This window comes from Furipterus horrens, unplaced genomic scaffold (assembly GCF_987537825.1).
Source record: "Furipterus horrens unplaced genomic scaffold, mFurHor1.1.pri manual_scaffold_8, whole genome shotgun sequence".
NCBI classification, from domain to species: domain Eukaryota; kingdom Metazoa; phylum Chordata; class Mammalia; order Chiroptera; family Furipteridae; genus Furipterus; species Furipterus horrens.
Genome location: NW_028327178.1, coordinates 41,339,152 through 41,357,306, shown reverse-complemented (window position 1 = coordinate 41,357,306; position 18,155 = coordinate 41,339,152).

The window sequence follows — 18,155 nt, the reverse complement described above, 5'->3', positions numbered from 1 at the left end:
AACTTCAAAGAACTCCAGAAAAACTACAAGGAACTCACAGAAAATTACGTGAGCATGAAAAAGGACATAGAAGCTATCAATAAGAGCCAGGAGGAAATGAAAAATACGATCTCTGAATTGAAGAACACAGTAGAAGGAATTAAAAGCAGGCTAGAGGAAGCAGAAGATCGGATCAGCGAGCTGGAGGACAACCTACACAAAAACTCCCAGACAATGCAACAAAATGAAAAAAGACTGAACAAGACTGAAGAGGTTCTAAGACAGCTGCAGGACAACATGAAACGTAATAATATCCGTATCATAGGAATTCCAGAAGGAGAAGAAGAAGAGCAAGGGATAGAAAACCTCTTTGAAAAACTAATGTCAGAAAACTTTCCTAACATGACGAGAGAAAGAGTCACGCAAGTCCAGGAAGCACAGAGGGTCCCAATGAAGATGAACCCCAACAGGCCCACTTCAAGACACATCATAATTAAAATGCCAACATTCAAAGACAAAGAGAGAATCCTAAAAGCAGCAAGAGAGAAACAACTAATAACATACAAGGGAGCTCCAATAAGGCTATCATCAGATTTCTCAGCAGAAACACTACAAGCCAGAAGGGAATGGCAAAAAATATTCCAAGCAATGAAAAACAAAGGCCTACAACCAAGAATACTCTACCCAGCAAGGCTTTCATTCAAAATGGAAGGTGAAATAAGGAGTTTCCAAGACAAAAGAAGGCTAAAAGAATACATCTCCACCAAACCAGCATTGCAAGAGATGCTAAAGGGTCTGCTTTAAGAAGATGAAGAAACAGAGAGACAGAGAGGAACACGAGTACAAAGGGGGAAAATGACAATGAATAAGTACTGAAAGAAAGAAGGAACTTCTACCATTTGCAACAACATGATTGGAACTAGAGAGAATTATGCTTAGCGAAATAAGCCAGGCAACAAAAGAAAATTACCTTATGCTGTCACCTGTTACAGGAAACTAATGAACAACACAAACAAATGAGCAAAATTGAACCAGAGGTATGTAAACAAGGAATAAACTAACAGTAACAAAGGGGGAGATGGGAGGGAGAGAAGGGGTAAGAAGGGGAAGGGTCTAGTCAAAGAACATGTATGAATGACCCATGGACATGGACAACTGGGTGGGGACTGACTGTGGGGGGGGGCAGGGTGCAGGGAAGCAAGAGGGGGAAAAAAAAGTGAGACAACTGTAGTGGAAAAACAAACAAACAGAAAATTTTTTAGTGGGGGGGGAATAAAAATATAAAGAATAGAAATGCAAGTTCAGTGAATATTAGAAGGACAAGGATTTTCCTTCCGATAAGACAGTCCTACAGATTTAGAGACTTGTATGTGGGTTATGTTACATAAATTAACATGTGTTTTCTGTTTTCAAAGGGCATAAGCCTACAATCTCATTACCTGAGTGATTATCTGTATGCATAGGCCTCACTTAATCCTGTCTGCATTGCTGCCTCCTGAGACTCAATGGTTTGGCTGAACTAAGTGGCTGGGTTGGTGAAGAACGGGGTGGTCTGTGGGCTTCACTTTAAAACTGGATTCTCTTTTCTATCCTAATGGCTTGGACAGAAAAAGCCCAGAGGCCTGAGATGGGGGAAACCTAAAATATTTCCCTCAGTCCAAAATAAGTATAATGGGCAAAAGGGTTTTGGACAGGTGAGATGTACCTGGCACACCTTCCTCCAAAGAAGCCCTTCTTTTCCCTAATGTGGGACATTGAAAAATTAATACCTGTCTTTTGTCATCTAGTGGTTACGGATTAAATGATGTCCTTTAACCCTGTTGCCCCCAGAATACAACAAGGATGCCAGCCTGTCAAACCAAGCATGCCGTTGTCCAGAGACAGCCAACCAACCTGGAGTCTGCACGATCCTTCCCCTTGTGGGAAGGCCACCCTCCCCTCCACATCCCCACTCTTATTAGGGATTTCTTGACCCACGGGTAGGTAGGACGACGACCATGTCCAGCTTGAAGCAGCTAGAGGAGCTCGAGACCTTCATCCATTGTCCTTTATAAGATTGTAAAGGGTCTTAAGTCTGAGAGGGAGGAATTGTTATTTTTTATTGTTAAAATATTTAACTAATTAATTAATTAATTTTAAAAAAAGAAGAAGAAGAATATATGAAAGGGTGAGGCGGGAGAGCTTGTATGTACGACCCATGGGCATGGACTTGGAGAGGGGATTGTTGGGGAAGGGGGGTGCTGGGCGGAGGGGAGCAAAGGGGAAAAAAAAATTGGAACTATTGTAACAATATAATCAATAAAATATACTTAAAAAAAAAAAAAAAAAAAAAAAAAGAATGTATGTGCCTCTATGTTCATTGCAGCATTATATATAATAGCCAAGATTTGGAAGCAACCCAAGCATTCATCAGTAAATGAGTAGATAAAAACTGCAATACATTTACACAATGGAATACTACCTGACTGTACAAAGAAGGAAATTTTACCCTTTGTGATAGCACAGATGGACCTGGAGAGCATTATGTTAAGTGAAATAAGCCAGTCAGAGAATACAAGTACCATATGATTTCATTCATATGTGGAATCTAATGAACAAAATGAACTAAAAAAAACAGAGACTGACTCATAGAGAGAAGGCTGACAGCTGCTGGGGATGGGGGCTGGATGGAGGAGGTGGAGGGATTGAGCAAAAAAGAAAGAAAAAAACTCATGGACAACAATGTGTTGATCACAGGGTTGGGTGGCGGGAGGTGGGGGATAGAGTAGGGGGGATAAGTGGTGATGGAAGGGGACTTGACTTGGGTTGTGAACACACAATACAGTGTACTGATGATGTGTTGTAGAATTGAACTGAAACCTGTGTAATTTTGTTAACCAGTGTCACCCCAATAATTCAATAAAAAAGAAAAAGATAAATAAATAAAATATAAATAAAAACCAGGGAGTGTTTTAAATTTTAGTTGACCAATCATAAAAATTTTCTTCTAAAAATTAGGTTTAGAGGATCTTCATGGATAAAAGAAAGATATTGGAAATACTGTTGGGAACAAGGATAAAAATTATTCTGTTGTTGTTAATGCCTGATTAATATTTTAATAGTCTATTATTATTTATTAAGGTTTGTATTAATTACATTTAATTTTAACAGTGTTTAGTAACAAGAAACTGGGTAACTAGTAACTAATGTCTTGAGTAGACTGGACCCAAAACAAATAATAAAAGGTAAAAAATCAAGTCAATGTAAGAGATACAATGCTCCCAAATCTCAAATTCAAATAATAAAAGGTAAAAAAAAAAAAGCCAATACAAAAGATACAATGCTGCAAAATGTCAAAATCAGTCTCTTCTAGCACAAGAAATAAATAGAGTTGCCTTTCTTTGACATAACCCTGAGATTTTTTCCTCTTTATTGGAAAGTACAGTGACTCTAATCATTCACATTAGGTCAAATGTGCTCATTCTCTTAGTAAATGTTTACTGTGAATTTTTAGGCACAAATCACTGAAGTAGGTACCACATGGGCAGAGAAAGGATCAATTTCCTTCTTGTCTTTGAAAAGCTCATGTTCTCAGTAGGAGGACTGACACATACACTAATGCGTCATGCCACCAGACTGTGAGTTTTGACCAAGATGATGTGCATGTCTTAAGTCATCTTTGTCTAGTACATGTCTAGCACAATGCCTAGAACATCTGTGTGCAATAAATATTTCTTAACTGACTGTCTAAGTGAATGAATGACTCCTCATTAGCTTCTCTTTTTCTTGTAAAATACCAACTCTCTTTGTGTGGCATCAACCAAACCACCGAACAAACACCATTCAGGGGAAAAACACACTCATTCGCATGTCAGGCTACATCTTCCTGACTTTCTATACTCTAAATTTTTCTTATTGTCTTCAACTAGGAAAGGAACCATAACAAATAATTTAGATTTTTTTTAGTTAGATTTTGATGATATTTTTATTTAGTAACATGAAAAATGGAGACAACCTTAATTCAACAACCCAGGATTGGCTAGATAAAATACAGTACTTATATAAAGTGGAATTCTATGCAGCTATTACAAACCTTGTTATAGAAATGTACTTTTGAACGTGGAAAACTTTCATGATATAACTCTAAGTGGGGGCAGTGGGGGGGTGCACGGGTTAAAACATAGGCCCCCAAACAGTTTTAGTATCATCTGAGTGGGCCTGCAGCTGGGTTCCCTGGGCCTGACACCAGGAACTGCTGGCTCTGACTTGTAGTTTTCATGTATTTATTGTTGTTCCTGCCCTAAAATGTACCTGCGCTGCTTCTATTCTTAGTTTGGGGATGAGATTGATGATAAAATAGATGAGACCTTAGATCTAGAATATTACATTTAAGTGAAGACTTTGAGTGAATGTATCCAGACTGGCCATGGTGCTTACAGGCTGAGTCAGGAAGTACCTCTGAGAAAATAGATTTTTCCCCATTTTATAGTACTAATCTCACACTTAGGAGCTTTGCTATCAAACCAGATCATTTCTGTTAACATATATAAACTAATATATGCAAAATTGACTCTAAAATACAAGTGTGAGAGAGCATAGGAAGACAATATGGAAAGTAGATGGTCTAAGACTCCAGAGTTCAAGCCTTGACTCTGCCACTTAATGACCAAGTGACCCGATGGAGGATATTTACTCATTTAACCTTGTTGTTTGTATAAATAATAATAAGGGTTATAAATAGCCACGTGGTCTAATTCCTAGGCTGATTCTCATATGGGAAAGTGCTTTGTAAAGTGCAGAACTTTATGTCTAAAGTGTTACTGTAATCAGATGATGACAAGGAAAGTCTGTGTGTTGGGAGTTGGATTTTAATCCTGTCCAGTTGTATAATATACAGGTGATAATCACTTAAGTTTCTCAAGCTTGTTGACTCATGGTAAAATACAGAGTTTGTCTAGGTGCTTCCTAAAGAAATTTCAACATTAAAATTCCATTATGTTAGTAAATAACCTTTATGTTTCACTCTTGTTTTTAGTTTTTCTCATATAATGGAAGACTGAGTCTTGAATTTGACTTTATGATATGTGAGAGTCTGTCCATGTGGGAGTGGGTGTTGGAGAGTATGAGGGAGAAGGAGTGGAGGTTAGGGGAGAGGGGAGAGGAAATTGGAAAAGGGGAAAGTGATACTATGATAGGATTATATATTGGAAAAACAGATCACCCAGAATTGAAGACCCCTGATTTCATGTTCTGGGGAGACAGAAACCCCACATATAGAGTGGATACTGATGTCATGACAAGCCCTGCTCTGGCTGTGGATGAATCCCACAGACTTACTTCACCCTATCCTCAGCTCTACCAAGAGCTTTTTCTTCCATGCCAAGACTTGATTTGGTGTGGTCTTTGCTTTTTCAATTTATTTTTCTGAGAAAAAAGTGACTTTTATCTATTTTAGATACAGTGGCTTTGGTTGAGTGAAGAATCTGTTGGGAATAATTACAGACAAATCCACATTGAACTATGGACAATTTTCTACTGAAATAGATTTCTTTCTCCTGTTCCCAATTAAAATTCTGTCTTCTGGGATTTAGCTTCAAAGTTTGTATTTTCTCCTTGTGGATGCCGAAGACATCGTGTTATGATTAGTATCTGGACAGTAAAAGACCTGATTGCGTCTAGCTGGGTCCTCATAGGCAATGGACAATGGTACATCAGAGGCGGCACAATTTGGTTAGGCAGTTCAGATAAATCAGTGCATTCAGGCAAATACAAAAAAAAGATCTAATTAGCACTTATTTTTTTTGGCCTGAATTATTCTGGGTGGTTAACTCAGTACTTTATTTCATCCTGCCTTTCTGAAAGTCACATGTCTGACAGAGAAAGTAAAGAGCCAAAGTTAAATTCACAAAACATGTCACTGTATAAGGGTCTTCCAAGTTTTACAATGCAGAGAGCTGGAAACCTGAAAGAATAGATTCCAAGATCCGAGAATGTAAGGGCTAAAAAAGACTCTTACTTTACAAACACAAATTTGGAGGTGCAGAGGGGTTGAGTGACTTACTTAAACCCTCAACTCAGTCAAGATGGGGCCAGCAAGAGTTATGACCCCCCTAGTCCATTCATTTTTTTTTCTACCACATCACAAGACCTGTTGAGTTAAAAAGAATTGTGAGCTTGAAACATAACATGTGAGAAGTAATGTTTTAGAGAGACATCATCAGGTATAATTGACTGGCATCTAAACAAGCCTTTGTTGAGACATTCGAAGAAAAAAGTGCAAAAAGAGATCATCTAAAAGATATCTGTTTCTGGAGAATGCAACCCTTTAAGAACAGGCTAGTTATAATTTCCCTTTAAAGGGACATCTGTTGAATAGACTGCAAAATTGAGTCCCTAAGAGCATGCACTCTGGAGTCAGACCAATGGGAGTGGAGTTCTGACCCTTTGTCATCTTACCTTAGACAGGTTATTTAATCCCTCAAGCTTCAGTGTCTATATCTACAAAATGAGGAGAAACATAGTATCTACTTCATATGGCTGTTTTGAAGATAAAATGAAATTAAGTACATGTAAAGTGCTTAGCACAGTGCCTGACATATTACACACACCTAACAGATATCCGCTATTATTATAATTCTAGTTATTAATTTATATGGTGACCAAATTCTTTCATTAATTTCACAGATATTTTTTTGGCTTCTCTGTGCCAGACAGGATTAAAGATGGCACTTGATACAGTGTTTGTCTTTAAAAATAAAAACAGCTTACTACAAGTCAGTGAAAGGGCTAAGTTGGGGCCCCAGGGAGGAGTCCTTGGCTTTTTCTGGGAACAGAGGGTATTTAAGGATATCTTTCCTGGCAAAGATGAGATCTGAATAAATAGAAGTTAGCTAGTTAAAGGTGGTGGAAAGGAAGGGAACAGGGGGAGTAGAATGGAAAATGGGCTGGAGAGTGGCAAGTAAATGTAAAAGACGGTAGTACTGAGTCCACCTGCTTTTTTGATGGTGCTTTCAATAATGTATTTTGAAAAATTACAGTTTCAATGAATTATGTTTAATAGTTTTAGTAAATGTGCAGATTAAAGCAGTTGCCATGTAAGTGTTGTGTTCCTATTTTTCAATTGACCATATAGTTTAAGAGTGAGCCATGGAAAAGTGCAATTTGGTTCATTTCAAGAACCAAAGGTACACCAAGGAAAAAAAAGTGTTCACTAAAAAGAGAGAAAGAGAGAAGTGAGGAGGTTTGGGAGAAAGGAAGGAAGGAATGAAGGGAGGGAGGGAGGAAAAGGAAAAAGGAAAGAAAGAGGAAAAGAAAAGCTGATCTTTGGAAGTGGGAATTTGATATGGAAACTGTTTTCCTTTTCTGCATTATTTGTTTTGAATATTTTCAATGTTTAAGATTCAGTTCATTTTAATCTTTTAAGTATATTTTATTGATTATGGTGTTACAGTAGCTCCAATTTTTCCCCCTTTGCTCCCCTCTGCCCAGTAACCCCCTTCCCTCCAGCAATCCCACTCCCCTTAGTTCATGTCCATGGGTCATGCATATAAGTTGTTTAGCTTCACCCTGTCTATTTTGTATGAACCGATTATGCTTCTTAGTCCCTGCACCATTTCCCCATTTCTCCTCCTCCCTCCTCCCAGCTGATAACCCTCCAAATGACCCCCCATACCTATGATTCTGTTCCTATTCTGCTTTGCTTAGTTGGATTTTGTTCTTATATTTTAGATTCAGTTGTTGATAGTTGTGAGTTTGTTGTCATTTTAATGTTCATAATTTTGATCTTCTTTTTCTTAAGTAAGTCCCTTTGTCATTTCATATAATAATGGCTTGGTGATGGTGAACTTCTTTAGCTTCACCTTGTCTGGGAAGTATTTCATCTGCCCTTCCATTCCAAATGATAGCTTTGCTGGATACAGTAATCTTGGTTGCAGGTTGCTTTTCATCACATTAAATACTACTTGCCAGTCCTTTCCTGCCTGCAAAGTGTCCTCTGAGAAATCAGCTGATAGTCCTATAGGCACCCCCGACCCCTGCCCACTGTAGGCAACTCTCTACCTCTCTCTTGCTGCCCCCAGGACTCTGTCTTTGTCTTTCACCTTTGGCATCTCAATCATGATGCATCCTGGTGTGGTCCCCTCTGAGTACAGCTTGCTTGGGACCCTCTGTGCTTCCTGTACCTGTATGTCCATCTCCTTCACAAAATTTGGGAAGTTTTTCTAATTTTTTTCAATTCTTGCTTCCTCATTCTGCACTGGTTGACTGTTTTTTCTTCCTTATGTTCCAAATCATCGATTTGAACCCCGGTTTCCTTCCCTTCACCATTGATTTTGTGTGGATTTTCCTTTGTTTCACTTAGCAGAGCCTTCACTTCTTCCCTTATGCATCTGCCATACTTAAGCATATCTGTCAAGCCTGTGAGCATCTTTACCACCAGTGTTTTGAATTCTGCATTTGTTAGGTTGTCTATCTCCTCATATGTTAGATTGGCTATCTCCTTGTCGGCTTAGTTCTCCTACTGAAACCTTGACCCATTTCCCCTTTTGGGCCTTACTTCTCTGTCTCCTTATTCTGACAGGCTCCTGTGTTTGTTTGCCTCCGAGTCCCAGGTAGAGCTGTCACTCCTGTTACATTGTAAGGGGCAGAGCCTTAGGGATTCATCAGTACAGAGCGACCTGTTTCACCAAGTTGTGGTACTGTGTGTGGGGGGGGGGGGGTCTGAGAGGGAACAATGTCGCCTGCCTGGCACTCGCTCCTTTTCCAGGCACCTCTCCCATTTCCGCACCAGACTGGCGCCCCTCTAGCTGCTGCCCTGGCTGTCGTTCCCAGAGTGTGTGGGTCTGTGGATGTTCCAGGAGTGTGGGGGTCCTTCAAACAAGCGGACCCTGCTGAGACCAGCAGTTTCTGCCTCCACCCCAACCCCAACTGGTCTGCACAGTCAGAAGCAATGATACTTGGTTTTCCCTGGTGCTGGGACTGTGAGCTGCGATGTCCGGTGAGGAGTTCGGAACGCTCCCCAGGTGTCCCTCCTGACTTTTTAAAATGTGTGACTGCACTTTCTGCTGGCCTGCCACCACTGCTGCTGCCACCACACTGTGTCCTCTTCACCCTGGCTCCACCCCTCCTTCCTGTCTGGTTGGGTAATTCTTCTTTATATCTTTGTTTGCTGGACTTCTATGCAGTTTGGTTTTCTGGAACTTCTGGTTGTCTCTAGTTTTGAGGTAGTTGTATTCCTTCTTAGTTGTGGAGGGAGACAGAGCTTGTCTGTCTATGCCTCCATCTTGGCTGGAAGTCGTTGGTGTCTCGTTTTAGTTTAGTAATGAACTTTGCATAGTTGGTACTCAATTTCCTATTAATAGTCTCAGTTAGGAGAATGTGACTACTTTATAGTTTTCTGATTCTCAGAGTCTATATTTCAAAGTATTCTGCTGAAAATCCTGATCCAGGAGGACTGATTTTGATACCTGTTTTTGCCATTCAGAGTTATTAAGGCAGCATTGTGAAGCCTGACTAACTTTCAGGTATGGTCAAATGACTTCAATCTTGTATCATTCAGAGAACATATCTCACTAGAGATAACTAGATGGGTTTTTATTACTAACAGCTTTCTTTCAGATAATGGCAGACTGGGTTGAATCTCCCTAAAATTTAGAGATTTATAATTATTTAGAATGTAAAGGATTCTTCAAACCTGGGAACTTCCAGATGGCAAAAGGAGGAAGGATTCTGCATATGGACAGAGCACAAAATGAACTTAAATCTTTTGGAACATTACCACTTCTGCAGAGACTTCTGGACTCCCAGGGAAACCATCTCCTCTTTCTTCCACTCATTAATATTGCTTGCAGTATGTTGAGACAATTGGGTACCTATCTGTCTCCACACTGGAGAGTCAAATACCCTAGATGCTTTGTAGCGTCCTCAGCATCTAGAACACTGTCTCTCTCAAAATGGATCATCAAGAAAAATGCATTAGTGTGTAGAATAAATGAGTGACTACTGACAATGAGTAACTATTATCTGAGTAAACTTACTCTCTTATAAGATTTGTCTAACAGTCTTTGTCTTATCTCTAGCTTGATCTATGATCGGTGAATAAAATAATTACATCATTGGAGATTATGCTTAGACATATCTTTTATCTGATAACCAAGATTTCATCCTGTTGAACTGTAGCCAAATATTTACTAAACCTCATCTACATTATCTCTCTTTTTTCTCCAGGTAAAATGATGCTTTGAAATTTCTTCGACCCAAAAAGTCTTGCATTCAGGGACAGTATTCCCTCACTTATCACAGGTATTACATTCTAGAACCGCCCCCCCCTACCCCGCCCCATGATACGTGAAAATCGTGAAGTAGGAACCTTACATTTATTTTAGTATTTATATATGTTTTAAGGCTTTATAAACCCTTCCCACACACTTATAAACCATTCCCAGTCCCTTAACCTTTCCCACTCCCTTATTAACCTTTTCCACACTTTTATAAACACTTCTTATGTTCTTAAATATATTCTACACTCTTAAACCTATGTAACTTTAACAACATACGTATACAGTACTGCAAAATCCCACGATACAGCAAAAAATCCACGATAAAAAATTAAATATAATATATATATTTTAATCCTGCGATACAGTGAGGTTGCGATAAGTGAACTGCGATATAGAGAGGGGCTACTATACTTTTCACAATGATTCATGTTTTTCTTTGGTATGTAATGGCTTCAACTATGAAGATTTCTATTGTGAAGGTTGCTGTAACTTTGCCATCTGATCAACAAGGCAGGATGTGTGTCAGGACAAGGGTCATAAAGGTGGCAGAGGGGTTTGATGTCAGGTCAAGGAACTCACCTGGGTATTATGAAATTTTGGTTTGCATCTCTAAGCAGATTGGTATAGGAGCAAATAAAAGCTGACTATCAAGGAGAAGCACTGGGCCATAAAAGCAGGCAGGTCTAGGCTCTTAGCGCTGAAAGGAATCACAAAGTCCATCCAAACACAGATGCCCTCTACAGCGCCCCCGCCTGGTGTCTGTGATGAGTAATAGGCTGACAGCCAGCAAGAGGAGCCCAGAGACTGAGTGCTAAGGTTGACCTTGTGAAGGGTAAGCAGCTGATCAGAAATCGGAGTTTCCAGGCAGAGGCCTTGATTTTGAAGCAAACTACTGTCTCAGGGGAAGCTTCTTAAAAATTTCCCCTAGAGTTGAAACTGAACTTAGAGTTTGGTCTGCTATGGGCCTTCAGGAATCAGGGAAGTCGTAGCCCCTGAGTAAGTGTCGGTGGCAAAAAACAGACCTGGTTGTTCTGAATAATTATGGGGTTCATACCCCTTGAGCCTGAGGCACAAGGGTTTTGTGGGAGAAACCAACACCATAAAAAATTATAAACAATCACAGACTACAAATTATTAGGGAGAACAGAAGTACACAGTGCAGAGAAGATAATTGAATGAATCATCATTCTAAACACATAGTTCAATTGATTACAAAGATAAGGGACTTCGAAAAAGCGTCTGAAAGACTGATAATCAAGAATAGCTGAGGCCCTGGCTGCTGTGGCTCAGTGGACTGAGCATCGGCCTGAGAGCCAAGTGTTGCTGGTTCAATTCCCAGTCAGGGCACATGACTCGGTTGCACGTCAGGTTCCCAGTTGGACAGGGTGAAGTTAAGAATAATATAGGAAAGGACATGAACTAAGTGGGGTGAAATTGCTGGAGGGAAGGGGGATACTGGGCAGAGGGGAGCAAAGGGAAAAACATTGTGACTATTTTAGCAACATAATCAATAAAATATACTTTAAAAAAAGGAAGTAAGATTATTTACACATTCTTGAAATAGTCCTGCTTGTTACGTTTTCTTAAGAATCAGTGCAATTTCACTTTATAGAGAAAATTATAAAATTCAATGATACCTCAGCTAACGAGTGACCCTGCTAATGAATTTTTCAGCTAACAAAGTTTTTTCGCTGTTTTTCGACCTTGGCTAATGAATGTTTTAGTGGATGTGTGCGTTAACATATAGCAGCAAACATGAACGGCTGGGCCGTTTCAAGAGCTTATCTTTTTCATCTGTATGTGTGTGACGAAAAATGAACTGACCACACCACATAGGGTAGACGCACCAACTCAACTGGGTTGTTTACATTCAAGACAGTGAGAAGTGAGACGCCTGATAACATAAACTGCTTTGGATTTGATGACGATATGTATAGGAAGATGAGAGAGGGCCATTCCTTTGACCTTCTAGAGAGGGACTTCCAGAGTGCCGCAGAGAGAAACTATTCTCATACCGGTGTCAGCATGGTGCACACTCCGTGGGCAGCATCCAGAACGAATTAAATTATTTTCTATAGAAACCTATGGGAAATTACGTTTCGGCTAATGAAGATTTTGGCTAACGAATGTGATCCTGGAATGAATTATCTTCATTAGCCAAGGTATCACTGTATTGTTGAAGTAGCTGAAAAAATGTTTCAAATTATTTTAGCAATAACAAATACTACCCATTTATAAAAATATAAAAAAGGAAAGAAGGAGGAAGAAAGGACTGTTTTGTGCTAAAAAATTTAGAAAAATTTCCAGACTTAAAAATATTTCAGTGAGAAATCCTCTCTCTCTTTCTCTCTCTCTCTCTCTCTCTCTCTCTCTCTCTCTCTCTCTCTCTCTCTCTCTCGCTCTCTCTCTCTCTCACACACACACACACACACACAAATAGATTCTTTAGACACTCACATTTTTGGGTATGAGTTAGAGTTGGAAATAATGCACATTCAATTAGGGAAAGTAATATGACTATCCTTTAGTAATCTTATAGCTTTGTAGCTAACAGAACTAAAATTGTAATCAGGGCTAAAGAAAAAAGCCAGCATATTCAAAAGTTTATTTTTAGAAGAAACTCTGTACATATATAAAGACTAATAAAGCTCCTCTAATGGGCACTAAAGTTTCCTCTCTCTTTGGAAAGAGAAAATCAGAGTATTGGCCATCAAGTATCACAGAGATCTCTCACCTTTGAGAATGATGAAGGGAAAATAGTCAAACTCATACACCTGGCAATTCACATCAGCCCCCCCGAAGTTTTCCAGTTCTCATCATATCCCCTGCTCAGCAAGGAAACTGGAGCACTGCTGTCTATGGACATTGCATCTGCTTCCAACAAACCCCCAAGTGAGTCCTGCTGCTCAGACTATGTGGACAGGTGTAATGCAAATACTTGAAGGTCAGACAGCCATGAGTTTGAGCTGTGGTTTTGACCCTAATCACCTGTGGGACCCTGAACAGGCTACTTAACTTTCTGAGCCTCAGTTTTCTCATCTGTAAAGTGGAAATAATAGTAAGAACCATACTCACAAAGCAGTCAGCAGATTGTTTGCTTAATTATGTGATCAATTAATGTTAGTTAGCTATCATTATTTCTAGAAGGTAAGAGCCTAGAAGGGTGTGTGTTTGTATTTTCTACACTTAGCAGAGTGTTTTGCCCAGAGAAGTGACTGAGTGTAGGTTAACTGAATGAACTCTTGCAGCCTTCTGTACCTTGACTGTAGACATGGTTTGGGTTGGATCTGAGTTTCGGTAGGAATGGGGTTGGTGAAAGCCAGTTTGTCCTCACTGACCTATGTTATCAATGGGTTAGGGTTTGCTTTTTGCATGGGAGATGCCTCGTTTCCTTTCTATGAATTTGCTTTGTAGTTGCTCAACACTTCTCTAACTCGTGATTACAAAATCATGGGTTCTCCAACAGGACTTACACATGGTATTTTTCTAACTTATTTAATTGCTTCTCCTGCCCCCCCCCCCCACCAAATGCTAAGATCCTTGAGGCCACAACCCACTCTATCTTGTCATTATTGTGTGCTTAATTCCTAATAAACACAGCATGAATGCTTGCTGAATGAATGAAATTAATGAATGGAAAATTTTAGTAGGCCCTGAGTGACTAGAACCAAACTTTCAGTTTGCTTAAATTTCATGCTGTTTATAGGTGCTTGAAATCTCCAACACGAATCTGAAAAGTCTGAGGAAGCCAAGCCAGGGAGAAATTAAAATGAAATTTCTGATTTTCAAAATAGTTTAATTTGCATCACATTAGCTAAGATCTCCATTGACTAGGTTTTAAAATCTTTAAAACAATAAAAATAACATAAAATCCAACAAAAAGAGCAAATAAAAGATTCCCATTGGAATGAAACTATAATCAGGTACTTTAAATAAAAATATAAATACTACATTAAAGTATCAAAAGTAATTGTGTACTATATATCTGGAATAAGGTATATTTTTTACCTGATAGTCTTCTTTTACCTTTTGTTTTTAGTCTGTTTTAGACAGCAACAGAACAAAACAAAACAAAACAAAAACCCAGAATGAACTAGAAACATTAATTAAAGCAACCATCAATTATACTGTCATTATATTTTCAGGTTTGAAACACTTAAAGATTTACATGCTATTTATAAATAGTCATTTACGTGTGAATTATAGTTAAAATATACATTCAAGGCATAACAATGGCAGAATGATGAGCCTCAAAGAATTCTTAGAGGTCATTCAGTCTAACTCCTTTATTTATCAATGAGAAAAAAGAAGATGTAGTGGAAAAAAAAAGATTTACCTGTATTTAACCCAATCAATTCAACAAGCATTCTTTGGGTGCATACTAAATATCAAATCTGGTGTTAGACATTGAAAAATAAAATGTTACCTGCTCTGAAGGAGGTTACAGCCTAGTCTGACAAACAAATGTATACAACTGTCAGTTAGAGGCGAGAAAGTATACTCCACCCACCATGAAGCCAGAGTACAGGTGTGAATAGGCAATTCTATTCCAGGGAAGTGAAGAAGCTACACAGACAACAATAAGATCACCTCTCAGAACAAGAATTAATTCCAGATGAAATTAAATGAATGGGATAATCTTTAAAAAAAATCTTTAAACTAAGTATCTTAGGATGCTTCCAAAGATAAAGAAATCATAGCCATAATAATTGTATGAATTATTATTACAAAATCAGAAAGAAATGAAAATAGGTAAATATGTAAAAGAAAATTATTAACCTTGAAACTAAACAATGTATTCATTAAAATTTATAAAATTAATTATAAAACTCTAGAAGGACACAGTAAAGCAAAGATAGTAGTGAGGAATTCACCTAGAATCCAATGCAGAGAGACAGAAATATAAATAATATGAAAAAACACTTAGAGATACGTAGAGAGAGAGACTCCAGTGTACATCAAGGAGACATTCCAAAAGAATCGAATTGATGTGATCTGAGAGAAAGGTAAATGGCTGAGAATTTCCCAGAAGAGAAGCAAGATATGAGTTGTTACATTGAAAGTATACTGCTGGTACCAAGCAGATAAATATAATTTTGTACCTAAACACATTATAACTGAAACCACAGAATCTCAAGAATAAAAAGAAAATCCTAAGAACCTGTCAGAAAATACAGAGTAAAGGCCAAGAAATAGCAATTAGACTTATATCAAACTTCTTTTCAGCAACGATATATACTATGTCAGAAGCTAACTTGTTGAGAGATAATACTTGGCAACTTAAAATTCTATACTTTTATAAGTGGAGACAACAAGTATGTGGCCTTTTTGCTTCTGTAGTGGGAAGAAGCTTTTGCCTCCCTTCAACACTCATGTGGTGGGAAATCACCTAAATATAATAGAAAATACATATATGTAGTAGATGCTAGACACCGCACCCCCAAATAACAAATATCTTCCACAATCCTTAAGTCCATCAATGACAAAACATAAGAAACTTACAGATGAGTTAGTATTCAACTCAACAGGACTGGGAAAAAAAGTCATAATTAAACCAAAGAAAGGAAAAGAATTAAAGGCAAGAGTCGAAGCACAATAGAGAAAGAGAAAAGAGGGAGAGAGAGAGATCAGCAATGCCAAAGCTGTTTTCTCTGAAATAAACAAACTTCTAGCAGAAAGAAGGGACAAGTAATATCAGGAACAAGAAGAGATATAATATAAATACAGAGATGAGATTTTTAAAAATCACAAGAGACTACTATGGACTTGATGCCAGTAAATTTGAAATTCTACATGAAAGGAAAAGGTTTTGGAATATTAATTAAGCAATTGGATATTTGTATCTTGAGTGCAGAAAAGTTCAGGCAGGAAACAGAGATAATCAGAAACAAACAGTTGTTCAAATGTTGGAAGCACAGCTGATGGCAGAATCCTTAGGAGCATCATTATTTTGAAACCAGGCCATTAAGTGGGAGGAGTTGCAATGAAGACCAAGAGTAAAGAATGTTGGAGTTAATGGGAGAATCAGAGAGAACTGATAACACCTATCAGAGGGAGGAGAGAGATTCCAGAAGTTGAGTGGTCAACAGAAGAGAAGTTAGATGAACCAAGGAGGGAAAAGCAAAGTATCCATTGGATTTGGTGGTTTGAATGGCTCGAATGACCTTTGTTCTAGTAGGGCCAGCGCCACCGTGTGGCAGCAGAGGGGTAGCAGATGTTTAAAGAGAAAACGGGTCCTAGGCATTGCCAAGTGCAGAGGACTTCAGAAGCTTGGCTCTGACAACGAGTATAGGAAGTAAAAGAGAAATCTATAGGGAGAGAGAGGAGAGACATAGGCAATTCTAACAGATGGGGATGAGGTGTGAGAGGGGGGACAGATGGGGTTTGAGAACAGGTGGACAGGAAGCCATGAATGGCAGATAAGATACCTTGCCTTATAACAATAGGGGGAAGCCGAAAGGCCAGCTGCCGAGAAAGATAAGTTGTGTCCGGCATAGGAACGGGGGAGTGTGCAGGAAGTTGGAGGGCATTCCTGACAGATAACCTCTGTTTTTCTGTAGAGGAGTAGATAAGGTCATTTGCTGAAGGTGAGAGGGTGGGCGTCAAGCAGGGTCCTTGGGAAAAAGGTCAGAAGTAGTTGCTAGAAAAAAAGGGGGGGGGGCAGGGGATGGGCTGCCCAGAGCATGTACGAGGACATGGGGGGACTTGTTAGGTCCCACCAGAGCTAGCTATGATCTATGATGGAACCAGGACCCTGGGTTCTCACTTGTGGACATTTTCCCTACAGCACATTAAAATTTAGGATTCTAATATTTTGTAAAATATTTAAAGATTTTATTAGCCATACTTCCTCCATTGATGAGATAAAATAGAATTTACTTATAAAATTCAGTCTCAAGTTTTACATTCAGTTAAACTGCAGTTGTTGGAAAATCATATTCAAAGATGTGTTTGTTTTGAACACATTCAATAGGAATCTTTTTAAATGTTTTTATTTATTTTATTATTTTTATCCTCACCCAGGGACACATTTATCATTGCTTTTAGAGAGAGAAATATTGATCAGTTGTCTCTCGTATGGGCCTTGATAGAAGATCAAACCTGCAACCTAAGTATGTGCCCTGATGGGGAGTAAACCCACAAATTTGGGGCATTGGAATGATGCTCTACCAACTGAGACACTTGGCCAGGGCCATTTAATAGGAATCTTAATGGAACCTTATTCTTGGTTGTCTTGGGCTGAAAGAGTTGTGGAACTCTTCTGTGCTTTAGCTTTCGTTATATGGAATACTAAATATTTTAATTGTGTGTGATTGGAAATCCACAACTTTTAACATTTATAGAGCAGATCAACTTAATGGGCCATGTGGGAATTCACCACAGCATAGAAGCACTCAACAATAAACACCTTTCAAATTCAGCATAAAGTTTATGAAAAGATCTTATTTAGTAAATTATTTGAAGTTCTGATGCTCTTTGTTTTTAAATAAGTCTTTTAGGATATTGATGTGCACTATTTGTATGTGCTTAGCACATTCAAGGTAGAGAAAAATTTAAACTCAAGAATAAGGTATTGTCTCAATGAGAGATATAAATAACTAAAAATTACTGGATCTTAATCTTAAATAAAAATGTAATATAAGTTATTTATAGAAGTCAAAAACTGCAATGAAAATGGCTAGTTATTTATAAAAAGTAAGAAGTAAAATAAAATTCTGCCAGGCTTGAAAGACTATAATATCAACAGATAGTATCACATAGGAATAAAAAGGTACTGTGAAACTTCACCAATCTTGATACACTTATTTGGAATTTGTAACAATTTTGATAAAGCTTAACCAAAGTTTACCTTTTCACCATTATTAATCAAATTATAGTATAAACAATATTTATAAAGTTAATGTTTAAATTACTTTAGAG